The 7,531-nt window shown below is 33.0% G+C and overlaps 1 protein-coding gene across 1 annotated transcript in view; it reads left to right on the top strand.

Annotated features, from left to right (window-relative positions):
* The first annotated feature begins 596 nt into the window (after positions 1-596).
* Positions 597-7,531, top strand: part of LOC136037726 (transcription initiation factor IIB-like) — a 177,904-nt gene continuing 170,969 nt past the window's right edge. The window contains exon 1 of the mRNA XM_065720497.1: positions 597-645. The gene's annotated coding sequence lies outside the window, so the exon portion shown is untranslated. The remainder of the gene's footprint in view (positions 646-7,531) is intronic.

The following is a 7,531-nucleotide window of genomic DNA, read 5'->3' as shown; positions in this document are numbered from 1 at the left end:
GCCCTCTTACGACATTCTAGGACCGCTTGGTCGATACAATGGCCCCTGGAAAAAAAAAACAAAAAACAAACATGCACCCTTGATATGTCTTTTGGCAAAAAAAGCGAAATTCCACATTTTTATAGATAGGAGCTTGAAGTTTTTGCAACAGGGTTCTCTGATACGCTGAATGCGATGGTGTAATTTTCGTTATGATTCTTAGACTTTTAGAGGGTGTTTCCCCTATTTTCCAAAATAAGGCAAATTTTCTCAGGCTCGTAACTTTTGATGACAAAGACTAAATTTGATGAAACTTATATATTTACAATCAGCATGAAAATCCGATTCTTTCGATTTATCTTTTAGTATCAAAATTCCGTTCATTAGAGTTTCCTTTACTATTGAGCCGGGTCGCTCCCTACTACAGTTCGTTACCATGAACTGTTTGGTTATATAGTTTATATGCTATACGCATTATATGTGATAATAATATTTCATTATACTTTAATAAGTCTGTAGAGAAGCCATGCCGTCAGTGATCAGAACCAAGATCCCGAAAGGTTCACAACTTTTGAATTGGCCAAAAACTCGATCTGATTCTGGCAGCGGTGCTTCTATCGTGATGGTTTGTTGTTAAAGAAGAAAAAGCAAAATTGCAATTAAATTGTATTTATACTTTCTTTTACTTTGTTTTGTGTTTCATTATTAGCAAGCATATGTTATTTACCTACTAGTGGGATCATCATGGCGTTTGCTGTAAACCAAGAATTCAATTCTCTAGGATATTTGCTAACTTAACATTATACCTGAAATGGAGTTTGGAAATGTGTTCCAGCTTTCCCATTTAATTCCCTAAATCAGTTAAAAATATATGAAATGAGTGCACAATAGTCTATATTTCAGCCTGAGTCAAGCTTAGTCAAAACTGTGGTCTTTGTTCTCTAAATGATAGTACCTCTGTTTGATGCAATAAATTTAGCTGTGTGTGTAGGCTGCATATTTAATTTTAAGTTTTTTACATTCTTTAGCTTGGTAGAATATGAACACACCATTCAATGCATCTTTTTATGGCTTTTCCAAATAATAGGCTTAGCCTACATTTAGGTTACAGGGTTATTTGCTTTGTCTAACGTTTTCATTTCAACCCTCTTTTTATCATAATAATTTAGTCTACTCACAAAAATGCATACATTACAGCAATGCCAAGAGGCTATAGCCTGTAAGTGATTAAATACTAGGCTATACAGTAGTCTATTAGTGAAAACAACTCAAGTAAGATGAGAAAAGAAAGAAGTTTGACTTAGGGTGAAAGACCTCTTTTTGGGAAAGGCCACTTTTCAGAAAAATAGCAATGGCTTTTTGGAGCACCCCTATTTTACTAGGCATACAGCATGATGCAATGTAAGGGCAGTAACAAGAACCCTGCCTTCTTGGTCAAATTTTCACCAATAATTTGTCAGCATAAATTAAAAATAGGCTATGGTATCTATTTTGACAAGCAATTGAAAAGAGAAATTTTATATTTAATGTTTGTTATTTAAAGAATAAATATCAAGTAATAAAAGTTACATTTTTAGAATCTGAAGAAAGTCAGCTTTCTGTTAGCCTAATATTTGAGTAAACTGAAACACTAAAAGTATATAGGCCTAAGCCTACACATCAAAATAGAATAATTGATATTTCCTAAAAGATGTTTGGTCAATGTTCCTATTACCTAAACAATTGTTTAGGGTCATGAAACTATTATTAATACATGCATTTTGACTTTTTGAACATCTTTTCTCTCTTGCAAAATTACCACAAACTCACTGTTATGGAGTTATTATATATTTGCACATTAGGGGGGGGGGGGTAAAGCATAGCATATATTAAATACAGCAATGGTTAGTTTACATATTTAATATATGCTATGCTTTACCCCCACCCCCCTGATGTGCAAATATATAGCCCAAATTTGTTTCTAAACTATTACAGATTTGTGATTTCAAATATCCAATCAACAAAACAGGAAATGATTGCAATTCTATATGTATAAATACAGGATATCTGGGCAAGAATAACTCCATAACAGTGAGTTTGCAGTAGTTTTGCAAGAGAAAAAAGATGTTCCAAAAGTCAAAATGCATCTATTAACAATTGTTTCATGACCCTAAACAACTGTTCAGGTAATATAAACATTGACCAGATTTTTTTGTAGGTAAGTCAATAAACTAATAATTTCAGGGGTTTGATCTTAAATTTTTTTAATAATAACCATATTGATGTATTGCTTGGATTTTTAGCTTTTCTCTGGTATATTTAATTTTTCCCAATTCCTCTTTGTTAACAATATGTGAGGGTTTTAGTTCTACATAATTTTGCTCAATTAGATACTTGTTTTTTACCCTATACAGCCTCAGGAACACAAACTACATCAAAACTTCAATACAAACACACTGCCAGCTGAAAACAACACAACAAATCCATACATATTGAACCAATACATTTTCAACAGTTTTGAGAATCTTGATAAAGTCTTCCCACACAAGAGGCTCAATATGTCTAATGCTAAATCTTAATCCAGTTGTTATAACCATATAGTCTGTGATTTCTAGTTGTATAGGCCTAATTATGTAGAGATAATAAACAAAGCAGAGGCAATAATTTGTGATGCTGATTAGCCTACACATAAATAAAATAATAGGCCTAAACTATAGGATAAACAAATTCCCACACCAAATAGCATATAAAGTTCATGACAGTGATGCCCTATTGATGCTATTAGGCTGTCACTAGGGTAAGATACCTAGTTTTTGGCCAGCTAATCTACACTTTAACATCTAAATATTGTAATATCTTTATCATACCACCTAGAAATTCGACTGTTTCACCATTGGATGTGTCAACAGAAATATATTGCTTTTGCTTCCTTGTTTTTTATTGCTTTTGTTTGTTTGCTGGTTTTGCTTGTGCTTATGTGCTTCATTTATAGGTAGTGGCTCTCTTTTAAGCTATTATATTTAAACCTAAAGTCTGACAAGGGAATACATTACATGGTGTCAGAATAGACAGCACAACCTGCCCCACAATTGACCAGTCATCAAATAGTCTTAAAACATATGGAAATGGTTTTGCCAACATGCTGAACTGATGTTTACAGGACCTTTATATAGAAAAAGTGAATGTTTTAAGTGCTTACACTTGTTGATTTGGGCTGGAGAAAAGGGGCACAGTATATTTAACACATTTCAAATTGCAGGAATGGAAATGAATAAAGTGAATGTATATCTGAAAAAAATTCAGTGAGCAAATTGAACCCATCTCAAACCCCATCTTCTCTCAATTTGATTTTCACAAAAATATCAAAAAGAAAGAGAGACAATTGACTCATGTGTGACAGCCTCCAAAGCTATTGGCCCTAGATTATGATTTTTTGAAACAGTTCAGATGAAATGGTGAGAGATAGATCATTATTTGGGGTGTAGAGCAACAGGATAAGAAAAAGACTGTTAAGTGAAGGTTGAACATTGATACTAATTAAAGCTATTGAAATAATAGTGGAGACCCTTGCACAGATGAAAAACAAACAAAGTATTATTGCTACAAAACAAGAAGTGGAAGCCATACACAAACAAAAGGTGTTACAAAAGACAATGACATCAAGAGTTACTTCTGTGAAAAATGCATACTCCCGTGATCACAAATGCCCTGCAAAAAAGAAAATCTATGCCAAATATCAGAAGCCTAGCCATTTTGCAAAAGCAGTTCAGTCAGTGAAATTGAAGGCTTTTCATTGCTTCTGAACTGCAGCCAAAAATAATCACAAAACATGTTTTTGAGAAAGCTAGACAACAGAGTGCTCACAACAAGAACACCAAGGAGCTGAAACAATTGTGCCCAGGAGAAAAAAGTGTGAGTGAAATTTAATGAGAGCAGTAGATAGAGCAAAGGTGTAGTAAAAAAAAAGTTGAAGCAGCCAGAGCACTCATATGGTACATATGGAAGATGGTAGCTTGTTGTGTAGAAAAGGTGCCACCTACATCCCAGGTTGGAACCACTGACAACTAAGTCAGTACTTACACCAACATGTCCAGCAAAGGCCAGCTAATTTAACCAGTACCCAGAACAAGACATACACTCAAATGGAGCAGCAATAGAGGGCGATGGGGCAGTGCTTGTTCCAGGTTGTTCTAATGCTAGAATGCCTAGCAGTAGCAATAAGGCTGAAATACCAAACGTTAGGGAATTCCCCCAAAGATGGAAATATGTTGATGACTTGTTGGTCCTTGAAATATGTCATAGGAATATGAAAAGTAACCCTGTTGAAGTCCTAACTCAATGTTCGGATTAATCTAAGAATCTAAATATGACAGTAAATCCCACTAAATTACAGATAATGATGATCAATTTCTTGAAATCTGCTCCTCTTTTTTGCAACCCAATCCCACCCAAAATGCTAGTGAAACATGTTAAACTCCTTGGTGTCACAATTTCTAATGATCTTAAGTAGGAAACTGTCCTAAGATACATTCCCTCCATGTTTACTTATCCTTTATCAGGCCATTATTGGAATATGCATGTCCAGTCTGGCATTCACGACTTTCAAATGAACTTAGTGACAAAATCGAGTCAGTCCAAAAGCGTTTGCTCAGGATCATTTACAAAGAAGGCAAAATTTCATACTCCTTCCTCCTCAAAAATGCACACATTACCACCTTAAAAGAAAGGAGGGAAAAAATGTGCCTTGCTTTTTGCCAAATCAGTCATTTCCAATCCCTGTACTGAGGACTTACTCCCTGATTTTCACAATCCCATTAGACTCTGACTCCCCTAGTCAGCTTCATTAGCAATCCCAACTTACTCTCTCCAATCCATGCTGTTACAGAGAGGTTTCATAAAAGTTTTATCCCCTTTATTCTGGAACACCTTAATAATAATTTGTGATTATGTACTTGCAAAATTCCCCTTTTCCTCTATTGCAATCTTTATTTTTGATTCATTGTAATGTTTTTGTAATTTAATTGTCAGGCTTACTGATTTGCCCTTTATCTTTGATGATTTTGCCTTTTTAATTTCTTTTTAATTTTAAATGTTTGATGTAATGTACTGATTTGAATTTTTTTCTTAACTTTTACTGACATATAAAGCAAATTCAGCTCTATAGAGCTTGTGATAGTCTTTTGAAAATAATGTTATTTTATCTTATCTAAGAGAAAGAAAGGATAGTATCAAGTCCAAGAGGCGAGCTTCCTCCTTGCACAGGAATACCCCCTGAAACTAGAACACAAGCACCATCACCCAAGGGAACAACCACTCACTCTGGTAGACTTTTCAAACCACCTGTTTGCACAAACTTGAACAAAACACAACACACACACACACACACACACACATATATATATATATATATATATATATATATATATATATATATATATATATATATATATATATATATATATATATATATATATATATATATATATATATGAAAGCAGTAGCTAGCCCAAGATTCTTTTTTAAATATCAAATATCCTTATTGTTAAATATAGATTAATATAGATTACTAGAAGATAACCAAGAGGCCCTTTTCAACCAGAGCAACAAACCTTACAAATAACTTCATCTTATTTGTTAAACATTAAGCTGAAATAGTTTTCAACTAAATAGAATTTAAGATTCTTTTTAAGTAATAGGATGGAAGTAAACCTATCACCAAGCTATCACAAACTAGCACATGCAGAATGAATTTAGATTTCTCACTATTTAACTTGTCAATTTAGATACAGTATGCTTTTTTTGCAGAGTGATATAATTATGTAAATCCTGTGATTGGGAAAATAAATTTAAAATAAGGTAAAAAGGCAGTAATTTCTTGATTTCATATTTGAAAAGAATTGCTCCAAAAGTAAATAGTTGAGAAACGGAAACATATCTAAAAATATATATAAGGATGCTTTAGAAGACTTATTTGGAAGTTCATATGGGGATGGAATAAAAAGTTTGAGGATCCTTAGTGTTTCATATTGTAAAATCTGAATTGGCTTCATATAGGCTTCAAATGTAGATAAATATACCAGAGAATAATAGTTTGCATTACGAGGAATCAGAGCAAAATACATTCTTTGTATTGCATAGTCTGGCAACCAATGCTTCAACCTTTGCATTAAACCAACACACCTTGAAATCATTAAGTGTACATTTTGAATTTGTTTTTTGAAAGATAAGCTTTTGTCACTTACAAGTCCAAAGTACTTCATTGTCCAAAGTTTCTACTTGAGGTATTGATAATAGATATCTTGGAGAAGTAACTCAGATAATAGTCACTTGACTTTCTGCTGTAAATTATAAAGTTATTTCATGATAAATTCAAATCAATAAAATCTGATGAATACCAAATATTATAAAATGTATTTGCCATTGTGTTTCACCAACATTTTATCACTGCCGAACCACTTTTGCAGAGGATATTAACTGTAAAACAGTCGAAAAAGGGAGTTCAACTAAAGATATTCGCTTTTAGATTAAAGAAGGAAAAGTATGAATTTTTATAGAATATCGCATTAGGGGGAGGGGGATAAAATCCAAAATCTCTTCCCTCCATGTAGATACAGTTTTCTCTGCATCTTGGAGAGTTTTAGAGCTGTTAATTTGATGCTAGCTTGTACAGCTGCCCAAAATTAACATTAGTTGTGTCACGAGCTAGGCTTTTGGGGGGCTAAATCTATGTCTTAACTTTTGTTTTGTTTTACGATAGGCTATATTAAACTCATTAAATGAATAAATTTACATTATTTTGTTTTAAAAAGCACCATTAAAGCGATTTAACGCCTTATCATTACATTTCCATACTTAGAAAAATCCACTTGAGTGGGTTGCATTTAGTGGTTTGTTTTGGGAGGAGTTTAGACCATTTTGATAGAGTCAAACATGAATTGCTACTTTTTGCCATGAAATCTCTAAGTATTGCACATTTGTATGCAATATTAGTTTCAAGATAGAATATATCAATATTAGTTAGAATATTAACGAAAGTAAAATAGTTCAAAATAGGGATGATACCTTTTTATTGACAGTGAAATATAAAATTATTTAACTGGATATTTCGAACACATATACAGTGTTCATCATCAGCAGTAAAACTAAAAGACATGAATAAAAATAAACAGAATTTATACCTAATAAACTAATTACATATAGTTTATTGCTCTTATTTTTTTCAATGCAACAGCCTAGGCAAATCTCCTTGACCTTTTCGGTTCTGGTTCATTAGATTTAACTGACGTATTACGTGGACAGTGGTCATAGCTCTTAGGTGAAGTGATATTTACTTTATTTGACCTCAGTAAATTATCATAAATTGAGTTCAATCCAAATTCACCTGTATCTCTGTTTATGGAATTATTCTTGAATAGAATTTTTTTAATTTCGATTGTTTCCCTGAAAGTTTGCTTTAAACCTTGGTCCCTAGAAATTAAAGAAAGCGTAACCCCCGCGCGCGTAAGTTGTTACGCGCCATTGTAGTTGTGTCCCTGTGTCCCACCTGTGAATAGATATATATATATATATATAT

Source organism: Artemia franciscana, chromosome 17 (genome assembly GCF_032884065.1).
Source record: "Artemia franciscana chromosome 17, ASM3288406v1, whole genome shotgun sequence".
Taxonomy (NCBI): Eukaryota; Metazoa; Arthropoda; class Branchiopoda; order Anostraca; family Artemiidae; genus Artemia; species Artemia franciscana.
This window is presented reverse-complemented; position numbering and strand designations above follow the sequence as displayed.